This window comes from Rhipicephalus microplus, unplaced genomic scaffold, assembly GCF_043290135.1.
Source record: "Rhipicephalus microplus isolate Deutch F79 unplaced genomic scaffold, USDA_Rmic scaffold_17, whole genome shotgun sequence".
Classification (NCBI taxonomy): Eukaryota; Metazoa; Arthropoda; class Arachnida; order Ixodida; family Ixodidae; genus Rhipicephalus; species Rhipicephalus microplus.
In genome coordinates this window covers 12762009-12789150 of record NW_027464590.1, presented here as the reverse complement: position 1 = coordinate 12789150, position 27142 = coordinate 12762009, and the positions used below count along the sequence as shown (strand labels likewise).

The 27142-nt window shown below is 45.2% G+C and overlaps 1 long non-coding RNA gene across 1 annotated transcript in view; it reads left to right on the top strand.

Moving 5' to 3' along the window:
- The window catches only part of LOC142785050 (uncharacterized), a 98197-nt gene that overhangs the window by 47770 nt on the left and 23285 nt on the right, over positions 1-27142 (top strand). Inside the window, exon 2 of the long non-coding RNA XR_012888837.1 lies at positions 7504-7677. This is a non-coding gene — a long non-coding RNA (uncharacterized LOC142785050). The remainder of the gene's footprint in view (positions 1-7503; positions 7678-27142) is intronic.

The window sequence follows — 27142 nt, the reverse complement described above, 5'->3', positions numbered from 1 at the left end:
TTACTAATAGGCGAAAAAACGTTTTCATCTTCAGTGTCACTTCAACGGCACCCACTTTGCAACTCATTGGTGTATACTTCATGATTTGTTGAGTTCAAAAGAAAGAATCGTTTTTTTTAGTGCGAAGCATTTCTTTGCGAAATTCGGAGACCTTAGGCATATCTATCTATCTATCTATCTATCTATCTATCTATCTATCTATCTATCTATCTATCTATCTATCTATCTATCTATCTATCTATCTATCTATCTATCTATCTATCTATCTATCTAGCCGCCTACGACTTTTAGCTCTCCTGGCCATTTTGAGAATGGTACAAATACGAAAATTGGTATGGCATAACATGACTGTATGCAGAACATATTCAGCTAGTCGTAACATGAAAATCATGACATGCACTTCATTAATGTCATTATTTACATTTCATGTTCCTGCAGCTTTTACGGTGGTTTCGTTCACATGGCATGTTGCAAAATTGGTATGGTACGTCATAATTTCATGGCGAACACAACTGACAAAACCTAACATGAAAATCATGACATGCGTGTCATGTAACATCAAGACTACATGCCACGCTCATGATGCACTTGCGGTTGTTTCACTAGCGTCACATATACCAAATTTGGTATTACGGGACGTGAATGGAAGACTAAGGCTTGATACTGGTTCAAACATGATAAACATGAGATGCATGTCATGTAACAAGTCTACATGCTACGCTCATGATGCGCTCACGGCCGTTTCGCTAGCTTCACATGTACCAAGCTCAGTATTACGTAACGCGAACGGACGAAATACGTAAATGACACATCCAAACATGATAATCACGGCATGCATGTTATGTAACAACATGGCTACATTACACACTCATAATGCGCTCGCGGCCGTTTTGCTATAGCTTCACATATACCAAATTTGGTAGTATGTGACGTGAATGAATGACGAAGGTATGTGACTGGTTGAAACATGATAATCATGAGATGCGTGTCATGTGAGAACATGACTACATGCCACAATCAAAGCGCCGATAAATTTCGACGTGACGCGGGGCGCGTGTTCGCCGTTGTTCATTTCGTCGCGCCACGCCGGCGTTGCCACTCCAGGCGCCAGTTCTGTCAGGCACGCGCCGCGCTGCGTTGCTTTGACGCATGCGCATTTCAGCACGTCCGGCGTCTCGCTGTTCCGAAAAAAGCGAGACACAGTGTTGTATAAGTAACGCAGCAGCGCGAAATGCAGCATGTCGTATTTCGCACCAGTTGCCGTCGGGCCGCGCCGGTCGCGTCGAGCGCCAGACTATAGAAAGCTCGCATTTTGCTAACGCTTCATTGGAGTATATTGGGCTCTTCATGATATGCTCGCGGCTGTTTTGCTAGCTCCACCTATATAAAATTTGGTGTTACGTGACACCGATCAATGAAGAAGTATATGTCTGCTGGAAACATGATAATATTGACACGCGTGTCATGTAAGAACATGACAAGATACCACGCTCATAGCGTGCTCGCGGGCATTTCTCTAGCTTCACATATGCTAACTTTGGTATCACGTGGCGTAAATAGATCACGAAGGCAAACGACATATCCAAACATGATAATACTGACACGGAAGTCATGTAGGTCATTATTTACCTCCAGCTCGTAACGCTGTGCTCATCCTAAAGTGACATATATCAACCTTTCTTACTCGCGTTTCGCATATTATCGTTTCTCACGCTATTTGGGACCTGCCATTTTTTTTTTCATTAGCTAGAAAACAGACTAATTTGTTACTTTTATAGCGTCATGCAAAAAAAGAATCGCTTGTTTATATGAAGCAAAAAGAAAGTGCATTTATTACTTATCTAGAAAAATAATTGATTGATATATTGGGTTTATTGTCCAAAAACCACCATATGATTATGTGAGACGCTATAGTGGAAGGCTCCGAAAGTATCTACCACCCGGATTTTTTTATATTGTACCCAAATCTGAGCACATTGGCTCACAGCATTTTGGCCTCCATTGAGAATGCAGCCGTTGCAGCCCACCTATCTAGTGTATATTCTGGCGGCAGTCCTAAACTCCGCAGTGCAAAATAAACATCCGGCTCCAAGAAGCACGAACGTGCTTTTCTCTCTGTTTCCATTTCTCGCTAATTTACGTTTTGTACAGTGCAAATAGAAACCACGTAAACTTCGTCTAATAATTTCGTTCGCATCATAAGTCGATGTTTGTGAAAAACGTGCCCCTCATTATTCTGTTGTTTAGTGATAACAACTACTAGGTATATTAAGCACACGCACACACGTATACGCACACGGACACACGCCCACGCACGTATACATTCCAAGTGACACACACGCGCACGCACAAAAAAAAACCTAAAGCGGATTTTTCTCCAATAGTAATGAACCCATGAAAGTATAACATTTCGGCATTAGTGTTCTCATGGTGTAATTTTTTCACTCTAAAGCATGAAGTTGTTGCTTTGTAGGGCCCCTTTAAGCTCAACACAAGCCAAAACTAGGCGCAAGTGGAACGTCTGCATTGCTTGGCTCATCGAGCCACGGTGTCTAAGATGGCAGCTGCCGCACAACGTCTGTAAGTGCCAGACCAACCTATCCAACTAACCCGTTGTGTAAGAACGCAACGACAGTGTAAAAGCACCTAATCGTTATTGCGCATTACCGCACATGACGTGACATTTAAACCACCTGATTCTATATTGTCCACATTGCAATAACAGAACTCGTATATAGATTCAATAACAAACACAGTGAGACGAAGAACGCTCGGCGCCTGCGCTAGGCGCTTCCTCAAATTTCACAATACTTGGGCTGCTAATTTGTTTTAGTGTAGCTGACATACGGAAAGCACACCACAGGTTTAATAACAAATGGGCGAGTCAGAGAAGGCGGCACACGTGTTTTATGCATGCTTAGGACCAAATATATAAAATGTTCCTAAATTATATCTGTGTATCACTGACAGCTTTACACTTCTTTTTACCAGCGGTCTGTCACCTGTGAGGGTATCTGAGTCTTATAATCGACTGGTAACGCCTGCCTAATGATCTCAACCAATTGTTTAATCTTCCAGTTACTTCAGAAGTGAATGTAACGTTGGTTACTCCAGTGTCTGTCTGTCGTTCTTTCATCATCCCACGTCGAGCACTATTTGTTCTCGTCCTATATTTACTCTGTTTCATGGTTCGCATCCTCAGTCACTAACTGCCCTAGTAACGTATAAGTATAGTCAGCAGTACCAAGCTGTGTTCGGGCAAAATATTCACAGTCGGGAAATGTTAATATGAATCTACATACCTGCTACAGTAACCCAAAGCAGCAGGCTTTGTAACCACTTGGGCTTCCCAGCTCATTGGTGAGATGGACAGCGAGGATATCGAAACCCGCTGGTTTCCTGCATACATTGGGTCTGTTGATTCATTTCTGACAAACTTAAACAACTTTACTATACACAGCTGCACGAGGGCTTACTATCCGTGCACTACGTGAACACAATCCCAATAACATGCAGCAGGAGAACACAGAATGATTGCTTACGTCCAACGCAACGCAGTTCCAAAGCATTGCTACAAGAACAGAAGGGAATTCCGAGTGCCACAAGCTAAGCTCAACAGATCTCAAGTGGTGACGTTAGAATCCTTAAAAACAATAACGTACCCGATTCCAAACTTCATTAACAAGATAAATTCAGACATAGAGGTCCAAATCCATTGCAACAAGTTAATTGCATAAATTACTCTGGGTCATATGCTTTGGCAGTGTCCTATGGCTTTCACTGACTGCGACAAGGAAAGAGACTTGTGGCGTAGAGTCCTTCACAGTAGATATATTTGAGATCCAGTACAGGCCATCCGGAGAGCCCAAGGTATGGCAGTAATGTTGAAAATTATTGTTCTCTCGTGGGAGACATCTTCGTCAACCTAAGCTTTGATCTTCACGGCCTAAATACAACTGAACATGCCATACCATACCGAAGTATCCTGGCACTTCCATTCTTCTGCATTTCCGTCTTTTCTGAAGTCACATTCTAATATCGAACTTCCGCCATGGATACGTCTTTCCATAGTCTTGACATCCGGAAAAATGGGTTTCCTTGCTCTTATCCTGGCACTATCAGATAAATAAAGATACACATCAATTGCGAGTTCGACAGCTGCACACATGAAAAATGAAAACTAAGAACCACGCCAGCAGTTTTTTTTTTATTGGCGCAAGACCAACAGCTGCTTTCGCTTCATACAGGGCGAGTAGCGCAGAACCCTCTCTGTTACGTTGCATGAAGCTATAATGTTCGGTCAAGCGTCACAATTTTCACTCGCCGTCCACATTGAAGGTAGTTGCAATAGCAGCGATAAATAATCCGCCGGTTGATATGAGACCACTCAGTGCCGCCTGCTGTGTTGTCAACAGCCTATGCCACGAGTCGTGAAAGAGAGGTGGATTCGCAATGGCATTAGCCACACTTGGTAAACTGGGTAAAAGAAAGCCCAAGCAATTTTCAATGAAAACCTGTGACATGTTATTTGACGTATGTTGTTCCCGTTTTCTGGTTGCAATAAAGCTGACATTTTTATTGTTTCTACCAGTGCCACTACTATACACTGCAGTACAAAGTAACAAGAACATCGCGGCTTCTTGCTCGGCGCCCTTGCCGATGACGACTGCAACAAATTTTGTTAAAGAGGGTTGGAAGCTGTGTGAGACGTTCTTTTGTTACGTCATAGTAGTATGAATGATTCACTTGACAACGTCTGGAAATGTTGCCAAAGACGGTAGCGGAGGACGATTAAGTAAAAGTCGCAATGTGCGCTGCACCTGAGTGAAAGTATTTCCAGCCGCCGACAAGTGAAAGGAGCGATGTTGTGCTCAGATATTCTCTTTAACTATCGTGTAAATCAATATATTTTACTGTAATCATTTCCTGACAATATCTTTGCAGTATGTTGTCACCAGTGGAAGGCTTTCTTCAACACAAGAAACGTCATTTCACAACGCTAACTGATTAAGCAAAGCGCAAAACGATTGCAGTCATCCTGAATACACAGCTATTGCAAAAGTAGGTTCTGGAGTTTACCGTCCTAAAATCAATATATGATTAAAAGAGACCTTGTAGTGGAGGGCTCCAGCCATTTCATCGACCTGTGGTTAAGCACTCGAGCACCATAATTACTAAACTATGGGGGAATTCGACAGATTCAGTCGGGCATCCGCTACAGCTCTGCAGGCACAGGCGCACATTGGGAATGATCGGTTCCTGCGTCTGTACAGCTGCCGCGGCGGATGCCCAAATAAATCTGCACTATTAGCGGGACTCATGAGCACCTCTCAGCGTACAATTATAGAAATTTGCGTTTAGCTTTTCAGCAAGTCGTGGTCAGGTTATTGCTCGGATAAACGTGGAGCAGTGGAGCTCTGGTACGTAAGATCACAAGTCTCGCGGTGGTATAACAGCTGTATAAATCATGCCATTTCTTTTGTGGTTCTGTAACGTAATAAAAATTGTTCGAACTGTAAGCATGTAAGTTAACTGGAATACAGCATTTTTTTTAGTTATGCAATCGAATAAAACATTCATTTGTAGGTGTGCAACGTTTTGACCTAAATTAATGCTTTTTTTAATAATAAAAATACTGGATATCGCTTCTCCTTCTCTCATCAAGGCTTATTATTTGCTGAAGGAGTTGTTCGACGGATATTTATCTAGTGTATTATCAGCGTCAAATGAACCTTGAACTGTGACAAGCCTTCGCAATGATATAGTGCTCGCCAACTTCCTATTTATTATTGTATTTATTATATAAGTATTTCAAAATACTGCAGGCCAAATTAGCCCTAGCAAGAGGGACAGTACACATACAAGAACAAAATACAAGGGTGGCCTAATACATAAAAATGGTACAATTTGAAGCTAATTTGTGAATATAACAATAGAAGCAACAATGAGGAACGCTCATACATAGAGAATTAAAACAACATCAGCACTAAGGAAACAAAAATTCTCAGAAAACATATGCTCTTTCAGAGCTTTGACGAAGTTTGGCGACGTAATTAAAGAATCTGGAAGTATGTTCCAATTCTCTATTGTTTTAGGAAATAAGTTATTTTGAAATGACTTATCACGACGCACAGGCCTACATATATGTGCAGAGCTGCCTATTAGGACAGCTAGACGGTGCGCCCTACGTCACCGTGAAATATTGCTGCGGTTCAGTTTTGATTTCACACTGATAATGCATCATAATTTATTAAGCCAGACAGTAACTCACGTGAAATTGATATAATAATATGCATATTGTGGAGCTTGTGGGAAATATTTGGAAGCTTTTATTGGAGTAATGCAGCCACACTGCAGCTTCACATCGCGCATATCATTTTTATTTGCTTGTGGCAGCGTTAAATTGCATAAAGCTTTGCGGCGGTTAAACGTGAATAAATGAAGTTTGTCGAGCAAGATGTCATTGTTGCTTGGTTTCGCAAAAGACAAGACCATTAGTTTGCACAGATTGAAGTTTATTTTATGTCTTTCTTAAGGCAATCAAAACACTTAAAACACTTCCATTGCATGCCGTGACAAGGAAGCCTGCATGTGGGAATAACACGCAATATAAAGACGCTTCTCGGCGCTCTCTGCGCTCTCGGCATGAACTCGCAGTCAATGTCGACATAGTAATTGCCTCTGGTGGTGGCAGCAGCTTGAGCCACTGTTCGTTCTCGCAAACACGCTGCACTACAGAGCGTAGAGTATGCACTGGGATGACTGCAGTCTTCGCTAAGAAATTGAAGTGGTATTTGAAACAAAAATGTTGGTAATTTATTTGACTAAGAAATGTGGTATTAATAGACTTTCTTCCAGACTCAAAATTATTTACTACAGGCAGGGAATTCTCGGGAAACGTCAGCAGGATCGTAACTGCATCTTTCCGTAGTTACAATACAATTTTCTTGCGGAAATAAAGTAGTATCTTTCGCCTACAGCACTGTTATTGATCTTTGTATAAAGCATCGGGCTTAATTCATATAAAAAAAAGAGAAATAAAATGCCTAATTGTAAACACTGCGTCACCAGTAGTTCTATTTTTTTAGAATGACCTAATGAGGCCAACTATTTTCAACACATCGATCGATAACAGAAAATACAATCAATTTAACTGGTAATCCTTAAGTATGCATTAATTCAAGACAGCCTGGAATGACTTATGCCATTGAAGACCTTTCTAATTTCTCCAAATGCTACGTCTACTATGTTGTTTCACTTAGAGTGTAATTAAACTACTACGAAATCATCTAAAAAGCAGTATGACTGGAGCAGTCGCAAATACCACGTAAGCGGGCCCACGACGCTGGCAGAGGCAGGCGCCGCCATCGTTTTCGCCTGCTCACACCTTCATTTTAGCCCCAACTTCCAGTACCATTACTCTCTCATGGCCTTATGGCCAGATGTGTTTACAAAAAAACATAAAACGAAAGACCCTTGTCTCTTCTTTCTCCGCACTCTCAGAAGCCGATGCTGTGACTGGTTGCTATCAAAGTGTTTCCAAATAAACGAACTATCATGAACTCGAGCAAACGAGGTCTGCAGCTGTGATTAATGGGCTATTACCTTTTAATTGCAACATGAACGACGAAAGCAAAAATTTCTGTCAGAATGTCGTTAACGTATACACCTCTTCAGGTAAGCAGTTCACAACTTTTTTGCTCTTACTGTCAATTATCCACCATGGTTAGCCAAACGCAGTTAGAGCCAACTTCGTGGGCATGAGAAGGAATGCTGCGCAATTCATTCATTCTGCCAATATATTATATTCAAGTGATGATCTAGTACATTGGCTTCTGAGCATTGTTGTTTAACAAAAACGGGGACAATTAAAAATTCAGTGCGTTCTACTCTGGCTGTAAGACCACGAGCTCTGATTTCGGTGCATGTTAAAGAACACCAGGTAGTGAAAATTTCTGGAACCCTCTACTGTGGCAGTTTTTCTGACGCCAAAGTCCACATATAAAACAATCAATCATTCTACTATATCATATTCTACTACGGCACAGTTGAACCTGGGGTACGAGTGACGCCATGAAGCCGAATTTCATCTATCAGTGTCGGAGCTCAAAAGAAATTGACACGATGTGTGTAATTTACCACAAGACAGAGGTAAGCGGGTTGGCTATGAAGGTGTCCAAACTATAAAATATGACATAAATCAATATATATCTATAAATATTTATGATTTTTTATTCCTTTATTAGCTTTTATTTTGTTTTAGTTTACAATACTGCAGACGAAAATTCCACGCAGGGGGAGCAATAAAACGCGTTATTTTTTCCCAAGTCTATTGACCGTGATGGCCGTAACAGGGCGGGTACAGTATAACGTAACATAAAACAAAAGCCAGTCAAACATATTTTATTGAAACAAAACTAAAATACATATATTCAGAACAGATAATAAAGATTTTAAACGCTACAATAACCGTACATACACATATTGGTAAGATGCGCTATTATGCAAAATAAAATACATTAAGGACGAGTTTTTGAATAACATGGTAATGTACGTACAACACGGCCAACACTGAATATTAGAATTTAATTCAACGCATTTTTCAAAGCTATCATGCTCTTCAAATTCATTGCATATACTGGCAACTCATTCCAATATTTCATTGTTCGTTGAAAAAGAGTTTAGGCGTAGACATTAGTATTGAATTTAGGAACAAAAAACAGAACTTAATTGCGTGATTTGACATTGCTGGCGGTCAGCCTGGGAACAGGGTAAGGTTTAGTGTCAATATAGGTGCCCTTTTGAGAATAAAAAATTTAAGTCAACCCACTGTCCGGCCTTAAGCCAGCATAGGCAGTCCAAACAACCGAAGCATTTTTTTGTACAGAGTCACTTCGAGAATACCATGATAAAATTAACTTTGCTGCTTTTCACTGCATTTTTTGAATCGATATATCTACCCCTAGCATGAACGGATTCCTTACTACACTGTAGTATTCTAACGTTAGCTTTATGTAGGTCAAATGTGCAAGCAGCTTAATGAATGGTGTTGCTAGTTCTAGCTTGCGGCGAAGGAGCAATGGCTTCTTTCTGCAGCTGCACAAATGCGGTTCAAGTGTAGTTTCCAGCTTAATTATTTTGAAAAAATTAGTAATTTTGTCGAGGCAGCTTTGTTTGATAAAAGTGGGGTTTAACGTCCAAAAACCGCCATATGATTACAAGAGACGCCGTAGTGGAGGGCTCCGGAAATTTCCACCACCTATGGTTCTTTAACCTGCACCTAAATCTGAGCACATGGGTCTACAACGTTTCCGTCTCCATCAGAAATGCAGCCGCCGCAGCCGAGATTCGATTTCGCAACCTGCTGGTCACCAGCCGAGTACCTTAGCCATTATAGCACCGCGGCGGGGCAGGATAAGCAGGAGGAGGGCGAAATGTAGATGATAAATAGTGCAAAGGCCAGCCAAGCCAAGACGACAAAACGAAAGACAAGGCGCCGGGAGAATCAATAAAACGTGAGAAATTACTTAGGCAATTATCTGTGAAAAACCTGACGGTTATGTAATATCTTATGTCAATATCAATATTGTTTACGTGAACTAAAGGAAGCAGCGTTTTTGAGATGAACCCCTGCAGTACGCCTGAGGTTATGTTTAGCAGATTCCATTTGCTACCGTTTGTTTTGGCGTATTGTATCCGACCTATGAAGTACGAGTGAATACACGCAAGAAATTTATAATTTGTATTCGTTTTCATAAGCTTATTTATTACATTGGTGTGCGCAACCTGATCAAAAGCCGTCGATGAATCTAAATATATAGCGTCAATCTTTTTTTTGTTACGCAGTGCAGTTGAAAAGCCATTATTTGTTCCTACCAATAGTGTAATAGGGGATAGGTTCCGTCGAATTCCTTGCTGACTATGAAAAAAGCATTGTCTTCAAGGTAATCACAAGCTGATTTTTATTATATGAGCTCACGAAGCTTAATGACATGCTTTGGCCGCAAATAACACACACACAAAGTAAAGAAACCCTTAATGACAAGCACAAGTTGAGTATTCTTTTACTTTGTGTGCGTGTAATTTGCGGCCGAACCAAGTCGCTAAGCAAGTACCAACTAGGCCAACAATCAGTATTGTTACAATATATCTCATGGAACTTGCAGAACACACACGTCAATGAAATGACCAAGTTGTTTCACATGTTTTGATTGCCACTTGATCTGTGTACTAGAACAACTTCTCCACGCAACCAATCATATGGGATCCGATTCAGTGTTTGTGATGCCTTAATCATAGTCTTAAGGTTGCGGCCTACCTATTGTGCGTAAAAACGCATATGCTGTGGTATGGTGTAGTATAGCGACTTGATGGGTTTCGGTAAGTGTGGTGCCGCTGTGGTGTTGTGTAAAACGTGCTTGGAGGTGACAGCAGTGGTTCTTTTTAAATGAGCCGTGTAGAGACAAAAGTAACGTTGGTGCAAATTCTCACGCGTGAAACTACGGCCCACAAAAAGGAAAAAAAAGTTTGCTCGAAATTTTGCGTGACAAAGACTCTTATGCATACGAACGGCAAAAAACGCAGGAGTGAAGGCTCGTTCACACCGAAGGCGGGGCGGCCAAAGCGGTGACGCGGCAACACGGAAAGCGGGAAAAGCCTCTTCTTCAGGCGTGGAAAGCAGGAGAAAAACCAGGCTTGAAGGGCGATCGCTCTCGAAGCAATTTTTGGCCGCCTTCCGAGACTCACCACTTTGCCGCAGCCAATCAGAACGCCAAACAGCGGAGGTGCGGGGGTGGCGCGGGTGTACGTTTGGGAGAAGCACTGACACGTCATAGCGACACGTGCGCGAAATCGCGAGATGCCCGCTCTGCTACCGCACGTCCAGGTGAAGGGGGCTTGCGGTCTGAACAGGTTCACGTACTCACCATCTCACCACTTCGGAAATCCCGCTTCGTCGCTTTGTCGTGCCGCCTTCGGTGTGTTCAGCCCTAATAAAAATAATAGGATTGTCGACGGCAGCACGGTATCGGGCAGGCTGGAGAGAAGACCCCGGCCGTCATGCGTCTGCGGTGTCGAGTTCCAGATCCAAATCCGTAAAGTCCTACAAGGCCAGGATTGTTAGGCTACCAAGGTGTACTCGAAGATACGCGGCATTCCAAAGTTCCCGCCGTGGCTGTTCAAGGTCACGTCCCAGGTGTCTTGGCCTCGACTACGGTCCCTAAACACCCGTGGAGGGCAGAGACTTCCCGGTGGCATTCACCTTCTCGGAGCGAGCCAGCGTCGTAAAGCAGCCGCAGTTCATGCGAGGGCAAGGACTACTTCGTATTTTGCCAAGCGTCGACCAGCACGTCAGCACGTGGCTCCAGCGGCTGAAACATCACCATCGTCCAGCGCTTCCATCCACCAAGCCACCGCCGCCACCAATACCAGTCAGTGACTGCTTATTTCCACGAACAATACACCAGGACAACGTATGAGACACGTTTTAGTTTTCAGCTTAGGTTAAGTTTGTACGCTGTAAGTTCATTTTTTTCTTAATTATGCTTAATGTTCCTACTTTTCTTGTTTTTAAACAGCTGCAAGCGAATCATGATTATAGTAGCTAGTCATGTTCCTATGCGTGACACGCATGTCCAGATTATCTTGTTTGCACCAGTGATATACTTTTGTCATCCATTCATGATCGACGCCTCCATTTCCAATGGAGGTGGTAATGCTGTAGACACGTGGCATAAGATTTGGGCGCATGGTAAAGAACTCCAGGCTATTCTAATTTCTGGAGCCTTCCACTGCGGCGTTTCTCACAATCATTTGGTGGTTTTGGGACGTTAAAATCTACATATGATTCTATCAATCATTCATTCACAATTTTTCGTCACATAATACCAAATTTAGTGTATGTGAACCTAGCGAAAGGGCCATGAGCACATCATGAGCATAGTATGTAGTCATTTTCATATACATAACACGCATTTCATGATTTTCACGTTAGGACCTGTTACTTTTGTTGGCCATGCAGTCATACCATGCCATACCAGGTTTGAATTATTGTCACGGGGTCAGGACTTCGATGAATGGAGCACACTGGTCGTTCAGATTAAACTATTATTTGGCTGAACTAGTGGCCTGGTAAAACAATAGCCAGATTACAGCATGGCACTAATAGCGGCGCGACCAACGTCGTCTGTTGATCGAAAAACTCACAAGCGGTGATACCCGTCGGCATTTACACGCCTGCTGTCGAATATTCTAGCGTTATCGCTAGCGAGCACGTTGGTTCTAGAATAATCCGTAATGTACACGAAGTGGGCCTAATCATATTAAAATGATCAACGACATTCACTAAGCATCTCGAACAATTCAGGCGCGGCTTGCGCTGAGAAGCACGTACAGTGTAACGGGGTGGGAAGAAAACTTGAGGATGAACGTGGCGTTGCCCCCATGTAAAAAAGCATCCTCTCGTGGAATTGAAACAACATTGGATACAATAATATAGCAAGAAAGTACAATTTACAAAGTACTAGCTCTACAGAAATATTGATACAAAACAGCCCCCGCAGCCTTCCTGCATGAAAGAGAAAGACGATGACGGCTTCTGGTAGTTGATGACCCAGTGTAAATACAGTAGTAGCAACCATCACTGACTCATCATCTGTGTGCTCCTCTCTCTCAGCATCTGGTGAAACGCCTCTTCTAAAGCTTTTCAGAATACTAGCTCCGGCGCACCTACAATGTCTGCACTTGATTTGGGTACCAGGACACAAGGGTTTGCTTTTAAACGAAAGCGCTGATTCGTTAGCAAAGGCAGCGGTTTTGATGCCAATTTCTGGTTTCCCCACAGACAACATACATTACGGTTGCACGATTCCGCACCATAACATAGAAAAATGCTTATCAGACCCCGTCTTGAGAGCCTCTCCGGAATATAGGCACCTATTATTTCCCTAGAAAAGTGAATTATCGTGGTCGAGAATAATGAAAGTGGCCATAACCAAACTTCGCTGCCGGGTTACCTCCCTCAACGTTTATCTGCATAGACCATGTCAAGCGTTGTCTCCTCTGTGTATCTTCTGTAAGGAGGAGGAAACCATCAGTCATTACTTTCGATCTTGTCGCCGCTATATGTCATTGAGAAGAAAATACAAAGCACCACATCTTCGAAACATGGATCTGAAAATATCCGAATCAGTTGTTCTATCGTTCGGCACCTATACTCTGGGTTACAGTCACAGCGATGTTTACTACGCAATAGAGGAATTTATCGGTCAGACTAAAAGAACATAAAGCTGAATCCTTCATTCTTTTAAACGTTTAAACATTATTACTGACTATTTATTTTTTTAAAACCTATCCCTAGCATGAACGAGTAGTATTGCGAAGAAACGAAAAAAAAGAAATTCTCCTGACACTCGGCCAATTACCTGCATTAGGTAAAGCCATGAGATGACGAGAAAAAGAAGAATAACTGGCACCAGTTCATCAACAACCAGCAACCGTCGTCGTCTTTCTCTTCCATGCAGTAAGGCTGTGGTGGCTGTTTTGTATCATAACCCCCCGGCAGTAGAAACACTGTCTCGGTGCTTGAGCTACTGGCATGTGGAGTAAGGAGGGTGATAAGACCTCTCTCGAGCTATGTGCATGATGCTCTCGAAGCTGACGATGATGACGTTGGATAGGCACGAACGATCTCGTATGTAACGTCATTCACCTTCAAAAGACGCGGTATGGTCGTGTTTAGCGAGACAGCAGTTTTTTTTAAAAAGATCTACACGCCAAGTGGGGAACCAGAGAAGGACAAGGGAGCCCGGTGAAACGGGTGTGTTTCGATGATGGGAACCGTAGAGTTGTGTTTGGTGCTCCTGTGAGGCCTGCAGACCGCTGCGGGCAAGTGGACGTGCGCGGTCGTGTGCGATGGATTTGCCGGCTAATACAGTGACCGAGGGCAGCATGGTGTGAAAGGGAAGGGCGGGTACTCGGCCGTATAGAATATAGTATGGTGAATTGCCGGCAGCGTAGTGACGCGACAAACTATATGCGAACGTCCCAATTGGCAAATGAATGTCCCAGTCCTGGTGGTCGGCCGCTACATATTTAAAAAGCATGTCAGTTACGATCCGGTTGACGCGTTCCGTAGAGCCGTTCGTTTGCGGATGGTACGAAGTGGCGAACTTCTGCTTGGCAGAGCAAGAGCGCAAGATTTCTTCAATGACCGCTGACAGGAAGGTCCGGCCCCAGTCGGTGAGGAGTTAGCGTGCAGCTTTCTGTACTAAAATAATATCGTATACAAGAAAGTACGCCAGATAGGTTCCGCAAATCATCGGAATTGCTGGTGCGAAAGCGCACCGTGTCGCGTAGTAAGTGTCGACTGCAATTCATTTGTTGCCTGAGCTGGATATCACGTATGGGCCAAGCAGTTCGAGGCCAACTCAAACAAAGGTTCAGTGGGAGTGTCGATCGGTTAAAAGAAGCAGCTGGTAGGGATTATGGCTTTTTCCAGCACTGGCAGGGCTCACAAGCGGTGATGTAGCGTTGAACAGCGCGGGAATACCAGGCCAAAAAAACGATGACGTACATAGTCGTTTGTGCAAGAAACGCCCAAGTGGCCCAGTTGCACGAAGTTGTGCTGGTATGACAGTCGCAGCAATATGGATCGAGGTTACGACGATACAGGATCCCGTCTTTGATCAGGAACATTTGTAGAGATGTGTCGTGAGGCATTATCTGAAGCTTCTCATTGACGGCTTGCAGAGAAGCACCCCGGCGTTGTTCGTGGCCAAGGTTGAGTAGCTTCATCACACACAGAAGTTCTGGAAAGGTGTCAGTATAGGCAGCTTCTTTCACAGGGAAGCGTTATAAACAATCCACATCTTGATGGAACCACCCTGTTTTGCACGTAACGGAGAATGTGTATTCTTGTAAGCGTAGGGCCCAATGAGCAAGGCGTCCTGCAGGATCCTTGAGAAAGGCCAGCCAGCAGAGCGCGTGGTGATCGGTGAGAACGAAGAATGGACGCCCGTATAAGTATGGGCGAAACTTGGCGACTACCCACAGAAGAGCGAGGCACTCACGCTCCGTGATTGAATAGTTGCGCTCGGCGGTATACAGCAGTCGGCTTGCTTGTGCTATACCATGGTTATGTCCGCGTTCGCGCTGCAATAGCATTGCTCCCATGCCGTCTCCACTAGCGTCAGGCAAACCTCGGTTGAAAACGTTTAATCGAAATGAGCTAAATTCGGTGGTATTGTATGAAGGGTCCTGAGCTGGGAAAAAGATGAGGCTCGATCGGTGGCCTAGAAAAACGGAATGTCCTTCTTGAGGAGGTTTGTGGGTAGGCATGCAATGATTGCGAAGTCGTTAACAAAGCGTCGGAAATAGGAGCACAACTCAACACATCTGCGAACGTTCTTTTTGGACTTCGGAACCGGAAAGTCCGTGACGGCGCGAATTTTCTCGGGATCTGGGAGGACCCCTGCTGTATCGACGAGATGGCCAAGTATGGTTATTTGACGACGAGCGAAATGGCATTTCGAAGAGTTCAATGGAAGTTGGGCTTGACAAAAGACTTCAAGAATCGCCGATAAACGATCGAGATGAGAGTCTAATGTTAGCGAGAAAACGATAACTTCATCTAAATACCATAAGCGGACTGACTATTTGCCTTGAAGCCATGAGTTCATAATTCCTTCAAATGTGGCCGGCGCAACACAGAGACCGAAGGGCAAAAATGATAAAGACCGTCAGGAGTGACGAAATGATAAAGACCGTCAGGAGTGACGAATGCGGTCTTCTCATGGTCCATCTCGTCGACAGCGGTCAGCCAATAGCCAGATCGAAGGTTGATAGTGGAAAAATCTGTAGCACCGTAAAAACATTCTAAGGCATCATCGATCCTAGGCAATGGGTGAACATCTTTCTTAATAATTTTGTTGAGATGCCAATAATCTATACAAAATCGCCAAGTTCCATCCTTATTTCTTATCAGAACGACCGGAGAAGCCAAAGGGCTACAGGAGGGCCTGACTGCATCTTCTGCGAGTATCTTTTCGACTTCCTGCTGTATGACTACACGCTCGGATGCGGAAACATGGAATGGACGTCGGCGAAAGGGACTCGCGTCACCAGTATAGAGGCGATTAGCAACAACACTACTTTGGCTCAAGGATGTGCTGGCAAAGTCGAAAATGTCATGATAGGACTCCAGGACGTGATAGAGGGCTTCCGCTTGATGAGGAGTGAGGTTTGATGTTACCATGCGGTCAACGTTGGCATCCGATGAACGTGATAGAGTGTGATCACTGTCTGAGCGCAGCAATCATCCCCTCTGAAGGGCTCAGCCGTATAGGGCAGTAATTTTGGCCAGGGAGGTACCTTGGTGAAGAATTTGGGCAGTAAGGGCAAAATTGACAACAGGAAGGCATCTGCGGTTTCCAACAATTGTCGAAATTGTGTGCGGAACAGCGGCGGCACGCGTAAGAATCGCGGCATGAATTGGTGCTACCACGTGATCACCATCCGGTACCGGTGGTGTAGAGGTGAGGTCGATGGGTGTAACACAGTTAGGTGGAAGTCGTACGAAATCGATGCAGCAAAGACGGCTTTAGGGTGGGTCGGTCGTATGGAAAAGTAGAGACATCTCAAGGTCAAGACAGTCGGCAGAACAGTCTGTGAGGGCAGAGTGAGTGGTTAGAAAGTCAATACCTACAATTAGAACAAGAGAAAAATCTTCGATAACGGTGAACAGAACATCAGTGCTTCTATCGGCAATATCCCCATAGGCAGAGCACATGCCAATAATGGCGGCAGTTCCCCCGTTGGTGAAACGAATGGCTCAGTTCAAGGCGGGTGTGACTACTTTCTTGAGTCGGCGACAAAGAGCAGCACTCATGACGGACACATGCACGCCGGTATCATCTAACGCGCGCACAGGTACATTGTCTAAAGTAATGTTCAAAGGATTCCGGGTGGCCGGTAATGTTAAATGAGGATTTCTTGCAGAAGTCGTCGTCAATGCAACTCCACATCCAGAAGTTGCCCTGCCTAGTTTTCCAGTTGGGGGCGCTGCGAATAGGCCGGCGAGGCAGGACGTCATTGCGGGGGTGAACGAGATAGACGGCGAGCAGGGGATGGTGAGTGGGCATAGCGAGGTCTCGTCAGAGGTGCGGCAGAATCAGAATATGTGGTTGGCATTGGAGAATCAAAATCAAATGCTGAGGATGACTGATGGACAGAATTTACCTGAGGGGGAGGCCCATAGTGTGCCGGTGAAGCCAAATGATTACGGCAGTGGCGAGTGATATGACCAACGCGTCGGCAGTTTAAGCATATATAGGCTTGTCGTCCAGGGTACGCCATTCGGCCAAATTTCGTTGTCGAGAGTAGTTGGAACCAAAGCGAGCAGCGGAGGGACGGCTATAAAGAGGCTCGGCAGAGAATACTGCTTGAACAGGATGTAGGCCAACGTTCGATAATTCTTGACGAATGACAGCTTGTATCAATGAGATCATTGTGGGTGAAAGATCAGGCATTGGAAATGGAGTAACGACTGGTTTGGCTGCCTCGGCCTCACGATAAATGATGCGGGTGAGGTTGTGACATTGGAGAACTTGTTGACTAACGTCATCGCATGAGGAAGTAACTGCAGTGTTTGGCAGGCGCGTGATGCTGTGGATGACGCAGCGGGCTTTAGCCTGTTCTAGACGGTGGCACTCTGCCAGGATCGTATGAATGGACGTGACATTATCGAAAACCAGTGGGTTGAAGGCATCGTCAGCAATTCCTTTGAGGATTAACTTTCTCGTCTTCCGACATGCGCTGGTCGACCTTGCTAAGAAGCGCCATGACGTCAAGAATGCATGAGGCGCACGATTCAGTAGACATATGGGCGCGAGTGGCGAGAGTCCTCTTGGCAGCGAGCTGACGACCATATCATTGACCAAAAAGATCACGGATTTTTGTTTTGAAGAGATCCCAACTCGTGATTTCGGCTTGACTTCTTTCGAACCATGTTCTCGGCGTGCCCCGCTGCGGTGCTCTAGTGGCTAAGGTACTCGGCTGCGGACCCGCAGGTCGCGAGATCGAACTCCGGCTGTGGCGGCTACATTTCTGATGGAGGCGGAAATGTTGTAGGCCCGTGTGCCCAGATTTGGCCGCACGTTAGAGAACCCCAGGTGGTCGAAATTTCCGCATTCCTCCACTACGGAGTGTCTCATATACATATGGTAGTTTTGGGACGTGAAACCCCACATATCAATCAATCATGTCCGCGGCATGCCGTCGAGGTAGAACAGAACATTCACAAGCATGAGCGTGCGTACCCAGCGATGGACAGCACTGACGCGCTCGTGCCGCTGCAGCCAGGAGTCAACGTCGATGGTACCGTCAGCGGAGAAAGTGTCAGGATCCCCAAAGGGCGGCAGGGTGACGTAGGTTGTCCACTCGGCTGGAGGCGGGTTGTGATGAGGTACTGGCAGATGAAGTAGCCGAAGAATTTCCGATGTGGCGACTGCTGTGCGTCTCTATCGAGGTACGGGAGTCGTCCACCTCCACCCTTATAATTACGAGTAACTTATATATTCACAAGCTATGTACAAAGCTCAGCGAAAAAAATGGCGCCAGTTCATCAACAACCAGCACCTTCGTCATCTTTCTCTTTCACGCAGAAAGGCTGCAGCGGCTGTTCTGTGCCAATATAAACAACAACAAGAAAATACACTTTTTTCTTCGTTAACTCACATGAAACGGCTTGAAACGCATGTCATAGACGACTTCATGTGATGATCGGCACCGTTGAGAGTTCGTAATGCCGTCGGGGACAACCTAGTAGTCAAGTGGGTCAAGACGTCGTAGTACACGGTAGGGTGCGAAGTACCGTCGCAGATGTGGCTTACTGAGTCCGCGTCGGCTTATCGGCACCTGTACCCATAAATGATCACCGGGCTGGTAATCTAGGAAGCACCACCAAAGATTGCAACGATGGCGGTCTGTCGTATGCTGATTTGTGATTCACTGATGGGCGAGCTTACGAGCTTCCTCAGCGCGCTGAAGGTAGACAGTCACGTCGAGGTTTTCTTCGTCAACGACGTTAGGCAGCATTGCGTCAAGCGTCGTTGGCACGTTCCTTCCGTAGACCAACTTGTACGACGGCTTTTGCGTCGTCTACTGCACGGCCGTGTTGTATGCAAAGGTCACGTACGGAAGGATGGCATTCCGCGTCTTGGGTTGGAGGTTGACGTACGTGGCCAGCATGTCGGCGATTGTCTTGTTTACTGTCTAGGTGAGACCATTTGTCTGTGTGTGGTAGGCGGTTTTGTGGTGGTGGCTTGTCTGGCTATGTGTCAATATTACCTGAGTAAAATCAGCTGCAAAAGCCGTATCTCTATCGGTGATGAGGACATCTGGGGCACCATCACGAAGGACAGTATTCGCAATGAAGAACTCGGCTACCTCTTTGGTACTACCTTTGAGTGGGGCCTTTGTTTTGTCGTAGGTGGTAAAGTAGTAAGCAGCTATAATAATAAATTTGCAGAATTAGACATCAAAAACGGCTCCAGTTGGTCCATCTCAACTTGTTGGAACGGTTGGCGGGGTAGTTAGATTGTGTGAAGAGAGCCTGTTGGCCTTGTCGGCGGTGCTTGCGTCACTGACAGTCTATGCTGAATTCTGCATACCGGGTTACGTCGTTTGTCAAGTGGGGCCAGTAGTACATTTTTTAAATCTCGTCTGTGGACAGGAAAACCCAAGGTGTCCAGCCGTCGGGTAATTATGCAGTTCATCCAGAACTTATGAATTCAACGCTGAAGGTACTACTAAGAGATAGTTGGCCCGATGTGGCGAGAAGTTTTTTTGATGCGCATGCCGTGTAGTGAGAAACGGACGACAGTCCTACCATGAATACTTGTGGAAGAACGGCAGCTTTTCCTTCGAGGTATTACACCGGTCTTTTGATATCAGGGTTGGCTCTCTGTCGTCCGGCAAAGTCATCAACGCCCAAGGTTCCTAAGAAGTAGCCAGTGTCTGCGGTGGTGGGTCAATGGCGGCATGGGAGAGGCAGTCCGCATAAAGGTGCTTTCGTCCGGACTTGTAAATTACGGTGACGTCCAATTCCTGAGTTCGCAGACTCCATCGTGTGAGGCGACCTGAAGGGTCCCTCAAGTTAGCTAGCCAACAGAGCTGGGGTGTTGGTCGCTCACAACTTTTAATGGCCTGCCATAGTGGTAAGGGTAAAACTTGGAGGTAGGCAAGATAATGGCAAGGCACACTTTATCTGTTGTGGAATAGTTGCCTTCTGCCTTCGATGGTGATCAGCTAGCATAGCTGATAACCGTTTCTTCTCTGTTAGTCTTCAACACAAAAAAGGCACCGAGCTTGCGTCGGTGTGGATTTTTGTACCGGCACATTCGTCGAAGTGCGCAAGTATCGAAGGGGTCTGCAGGCGTAGTTTCAATTTCTGAAATGCTTCAACTTGTACCATTCCCCACTTGAAACTAACGTTGATCTTCATGAACTGCGTTTGTGGCTCGGCGATCTGTGAGAAGTCATTTACTAAGTGGCTGTATTAGGTGCACAAGCCAGAAAACCAGCGCACAGTCTTCTTGTCTACGGATGGCGGGAGTTCTGCGATGGATTTTGTCCTCAGCTGGTTGAGGCGTACTCCGGACTTGCTTATAACGTGTCCTAAGAACAAAAGCTCCTCATATGCAAATTGGCCCTTCTCTGGCTTCAGAACGAGACGGCAAATCTTGATTGCTTGACGTGCATTTTCAAGGCGCCTGAGATGCTCGTCGAAGTTGCAGGAAAAAACGACATCGTTCAAGCACACGACGCTAGTCTACCACATTAATCCAGTTAGCACGGTGTTCATAACACGCTAGAACGTTGCAGCTGGTGATCGAATACCAAAGGGCATGACCTATAACTCGAAGAGCCCATCCGTTTTTATGGAGGTAGTCTTTTCTCGGTCTCTCTCGACATTGATTTGTTCATAGGTGGTCTTAAGGTCCATTGAAGAAAAAAACCTCGCATTATGCAGTCGATCGAGAGCATCGTGTATCCTTAGGAGTGGGTACACTTATTTCTTTGTAATTTTGTTCAGGTGGCAATAGTCAACGCAAAAGCGTAGAGTTCCCTCCTTCTTCTTCACCAACATCATCAGTGACGCCCACGCACTTCTTTGATGGCTGGACGATGTCGTCGCGTAGCATTCCATCTACTTTTTTCCTTATGACCTCTTTTCTCGCGTAGGATTTTCTACGGTCTGTCACACAGTGGCATTGCACTTTCTTCTTTACGATTCGATATTTCGCGGCAGGAGTCTGTTGAATTCTTGACGATGACGATAAGCAGTTCTTGTATTTCAGAATAGAATTCTGACCGGTTCTTGTTTAGGCTTTGGAAGGCCCGTATTAACAAAGAGAGCTGTTTGAATGGCTTTGGTTGTCGCAGAATGTTCAGCAGGCTCAGCAAAGATGAAAGTGCTGCTGGCTTCTAGTATTTCTTCGATGTAAGCAATAGTCATGCCGTTGATCACGTGCTTGTACTCGTTGTTGCTGTTCGTGAGCATCACTCTTGTTCCCTACTCGCAGCTCAGCTATTCTTTTAGCGACACAAATTTCATGGTTATTCAGCAAATGCTGGTCACCTTCAACAATGTCTTGTGTGTATCTTGACTCTTGAGTGCCGATGAAAATGGCGATGCTTGAGCGAGAAAGAACAATGACGTGGTGTTCCAGTACATTCAAGGCGTGCCTTCTTGACGGCGCGTGTGACTGAAAGACGTTTTCTGTGGATATCGTTATTGACTCATACCTCAAGTCAATATTAGCACTTCGGTGACTCAGGAAGTCCCTCCCAAGAATCAAATTCCTTGAACAATGTTATAAAACTGCAAAGCTCGCAGGATATGTTCGGTTATTGAGGGTGACCCTTGCTGTGCAAACTCCAAACAGCGTTATCAGGTGGCCTGCAGCTGTGTGGATTTTGGATCCATTCCAAGCAGCTTGGTGGCAAATGGCCCACTTATGACGGAATAGTCGGCCCCAGTGTCGATGACAGTGGTGACGATCTGGCCGTCGATCAGAACGTTAAGGTCGCTGGTTTATCGCCTTGCTTGTGGTTAGGTCATGGCGTCAGCTCTCGGCTACGTCTGTTTGCTGCGTTGTTTTCACTCGGCGCCATTAGATTTTCCGCTGGCCCTGACGTTTCGACGTCACGGCAAAGTTCCGGCTGCGGCGGGTTATCGATGTTTTGTTGCGGCACCGTGGCAGGCGTCGGAGGATCATCGGTAGTTCGTCGTGAAGCAACTGCACTTTCATTGGTTGCTGCCCTTTGGGTTTCGAGTATGGGTTCGGGAATCAGCTCCAAGCTAGGCTGGCGTTTTTGCGATATAGTGAGGCGTACGGCCAGGTGACGGCGAAAAGTAATGTCGTCGGCTTGGCTGCTGTGTCTCTGTGAAGTAGTCGACAATGTCATTTGGTCGTTCACCCCGTTGTAGACACGTCGCGTGGACGCCGAGACCCCGTAGACCGATCTGTGCGTAATGGCGACGACAATAGGTGTCGCCAGCCTCGCCGCAGTGATAGCATAGTGGTCATGGGTGCGCCGAATGTTCTTTTTGTGGTGAGTAGCGCTGCCGAATGGGAGGGTGATATGACGTCAATGATGGCGGCATTAGCGTCGGCTATGTCCGATTGTGGAACTCTGATGGGGCAGCGCCCTGAGGTTGGTGGGTGGGAGCATCGCGGCGCACTGCAGCGGTGTAGCTCATAGTTTCTGGCTCTGGCAGCCGTGCTTGGGGAATTCGAAGCGTTTGCCGAACTTCTTCTTGCCCAGTGTCGGCGATCGAATCCACTTGAGGCTTCGCCGAAGGTAACAGCTTGCAGAGCTCTTCCCGCATGAGCGCTCGGATGGTTTCGCGCAGGTCGTCAGAGTATAGTGACTGAGCTTATGCGTACTCTGGCGTCGAGCGGTGATTCAATTGTCGGGTGTGCATATCCAGCGTCTTTTCAATCGCCGTGGCTTCAGAGATGAATTATTGGACAATTCTGGGTCGGTTGCGCAATCTTCTTTACTCCTCACATCAGTAAATAACTTTTCTTGTATTTCGGGCATCTCGGGATCGGCGTCGCGGAATAGTTAACTCATCTCTTTTGTGAAGAGCGTCATGTTTTTGTTTGGAAGCTGCGAACGGGTTTCAAGCATTACCTCGGATTTCTCCTTGAGAATAACGCTCGTGATTGGAGCGAGAAACCTAGTCAGAAATATGTCCCACGTTGTTAGGGTGCACTTTTACTTGTCCAATCAGGTGCAAGCAGTGTTCTGCAAGACAAAATACACGTATGAAGCTTGTTTTCACTGGTTAATGTATGGATAACAATGACTCGGTCGTATGCTTTCAGCCAGCTTTCCGGGCTTTCTAGTGCTGAACCGTGGAAGGTCGGTGGCTCTTTGAGTTGTCCATGCAGGATCAGTGGTGGTGCCACAAAGGCTACCATCTTTGCTGTGGTTGGTGTCAGGGTCTTAGTCTTCCGGGTGAGTTCAGGTGGATGCATGTGTTCTGGTGGGAGCCATTGCTGACAGTGGCTAACTCAGTGCTTAGCGTCGATGTTCCCTCAATGGTGTGGGCTCGGCTCATGATTGGAGGGTGGCGTACGGTTTATGGGCCGGGAAGCATCTCCACCACAACTCACGGGGTCGTGACGCGGAAGAAGGGAGCACATTAGTCATTCAGGTGGAACCTTTATTTGGCGAAACCTGCCGCCTCGTAAAAAAAACGTCAGATTACAGCAAGGTACAGATAGCAGTGAGCAGAACGTCGGCCTTTGATTGAAAACGGACAAGCGGTTATGCGCGTCAACAATTATACAAGAGTCGTCAAATATTCTAGCGTTATTGCTAGCAACCACATAGGCTTCAGAACAATCTGTAATGTTTGCGAAGTGTGCGTAATCTTATTTGAAATATCCACTACATTCACAAAGGTTCTTGAAAAGTGCAGGCGCACATGGCGCTGTGCATTGCGAGCAGTGCAACTGGGTGGTGAGCAAACTTCAGGGAGGAACTTGGCAATATATCATTTGAATGAAACCACCGCAGAGGCAGCAAGACCAAGGCATGTAAATCATGACAATCATGACATGTATATCTTGATTTTTATGTTATGACTAGTCACCTATGCTTATCATGCAGTCATGTTATGTCATACCAATTTCACTGTACATCCACCGGCCAGGAGAGTTACAATTTGTTCATGGCTAAATATATGTATAGATGGACAGGTATGGCCAAAGCGACCGAGGTTTGCTGAAAAATGCTACTAAATAAAAATTATTTGCAGAACTATCAGTAAAGACAGATTATAAAAAAATCATTGAAATAGTTTCAAATACGATTGCATTTCATCACCAGTCCAGTATGAACAACAATGACCCGGGTACCTTCGTTATTCAGTGACAGATGGCACCAAAGACGGTATGGGGCGTCCTTCATAAAACCAGTCAATGTCACATCACGTAAGGTTTTTTTAGCAGCAGTGCGCTTCATGTGCAATTCAGTGTTTAGTGCCAAAATTTATTGTTACCTTGTTAACTTTTCGTTCAAAAATATGTTTACGTCTCAAATGTATGATCCGACGAGTTATCGATGGATTCTGTTCATTTTTTCTTGTTTCTCATCGGTACAAACCTACTGGTATAGTGAAATTCAATATCTTTATATTAAGCCGTACAGCATTGTCGTCATTAGTTTTGCTGAAGCTATGCAAACATAGCGAAAGGTGGTCAATATAGCTTCGGTCATCAACTTCGACAAAATATATGACATGCGTATTTGTGCTCTCAGTCCTTGGGCACAAGGTGCTATGCTTTACCTCCAAATATACTAACTTAAGACTCGAAATGTCAGCATCTACCAATAAATCTTGTTGTTCAAATGGCTCGCCCAGGAACACTAGATGAATGAATGACTGAATGAATGAATTAATTATTTTATTCAAGTGAAAAAAGAAAATTACACTTCAGAAACAGGGGAATAAAGGCATTCACGCCTGACCAGTTCCTCTCCCCATAAACAACAACAAGTTGCACATAAGCAATGACAACAAGTAAAGGGAAACAACTGAAAAACTTACACAAAAAAGTAGTATTTCACGAACAACTTTGAATACAGTAGAAAAATAGAATAACATTTTCAGAAGTAAATGTATAATCAAACGTTTCACTGTTGATTAAGAAAACACCGAACGCTGAATTTTCTTTTCATTCTTCATTCTACTTCACTTTTCGGGGGTCCTATAGGAATGCTGTACGGTGGCCTTCTCAATAGACGACTTCCCTAGAACAGAGTACTTCCGCCTTTTTGACTCGATTGTGTCTTTCGGGAGCACGTGCCTTCCTTTTTCTAAAGTGGTTATAATATGAAAAAAAGAGAGAAGTGAGCCCCGTAAATGTCTGCATCATGGTGCGACACCTCAACAGTAGCTCACAGGAAATGGGGGTGAGGAGGGATTAACAGGATAGAATTAAAGATATAGAGAGATAGAGGGAGATGCGCTTAGCCAGCGAGCGAGGACATATCGAGGAGATAGGAGAGATAGGAAAGGTGGAAACCTGGTCACAGGAGTCCGAGGACGGGGCACCATTTGCGAAAGGTCTTGTCGGCGTCAGGAGGTGGCGTAGAGCAAGTCCAGTCGGTCATTGCTACGCTGTCGTCGGAGGTTGGCGTCAGGAAATGACGTAGGGCCCGCCCAGTCGGCCAGAGCTACGCTGACGTCAGAGATCGCGAGGGCACAACTGGTCGGCACGGAATCCAGCGAGCGAGTCCTTCCTTTTTCTTAAAGCATCTGTGTTACACTGCGCCGCTTTCCTCGTGGTTTTTAGTCCAGCTTTCTTTGGAGCAAAATATTTTCGTATGACATCGAACACACAGATCATCGTCATATCTGTCCCACTTTTCACTTTTTGATTCAGAAGCACTGGTAATTTTGTCGGACTTTCAACATCGGTACCATTAGTGGAATGGCTAATAACCTGATTTTGTGTGCAAAATCGTTAGTTGTAGTTAACCATGCCATTTTCAGCTTCCGACAGCAACTGCACAAAAATAATTTCAATGAGGTCATTCTAGTTGCACGAACAATACCCTTGTTCAAAACAAGGCTCTTCAGATCAAATTTTTTCACCGAATCGATGAGGACACTTCCGCCTTTCATAGATTGGCACGAATGGGGATCAATCGATGGGAAAAACTACTCCGCGGCATCAAGTGGACGAAGGCACCGGCAACTTGCAGACAGGCGTGTTTTGCAAGGAAAGTAAACAAACAACACCACACAGTAAAACCTTTTTTACACAAAAAGGTGTAAAAAAGGTGCTTTCACGGAAAATCACCCTTTCCAACACCCTTAACACCCATAAATGGTCGATTGAAAAAAAAGCACCTCTTTTTTGGGTGCTTGCCTCGATAGTACCCTAAAATAGGCTCTAAGGGTGTTTTTGTGCCTGAAAAGGGTGAAGGTGAAGATTCGTCAGATGGAACATGCAGCAAAAGAAGAACACATAACTATATTATTTAGGATTTGACGTCTCGAAAACCTCAATTTGATTATGAGGGTCGTTTTAGTGGAAAGCTTCAGAGATTTTGACCATTTGTTGTTCTTCATTGAGCGCTGATATCGCACAGTGCACAGGCTTCTACCTTTTCGTCTCCGTCTTAATTCGACTGCCACGGCCAGCATCGAACCCGCGACCTTCGGATTGGCGGCCGAGCAGCGTAGCTACTGCACGAATATGTGGACCTTACGTTAAATGACGGCCTAGACTTTAATTGTGTGAAGGTGCTCTCCGAATTCAGCAGAATGCCAGCGGAAGCAAAACGCGTTTCATCTATAACGGCAATTAACTGCAATCCATGTTACGAAAGCTTTCCTTAGCGTTGGTTATAAGCTACATGTTTGCTGTGGATTATATACAGGAACATAATGTTCGCCCGAGTGTGCGTGAGCCTGCGCATGTGTTCGTATGTAAGCGCGATTGTGTGTACACCCGTGCATGTGTGCATGCGCGTGTATGTGCGAGTTCGTGCTTGTGTTAAGCTGTCTGTGCACATGTGTACGCCCATGCATGCGTGCGTTTACGGTCACGCGTGTGTT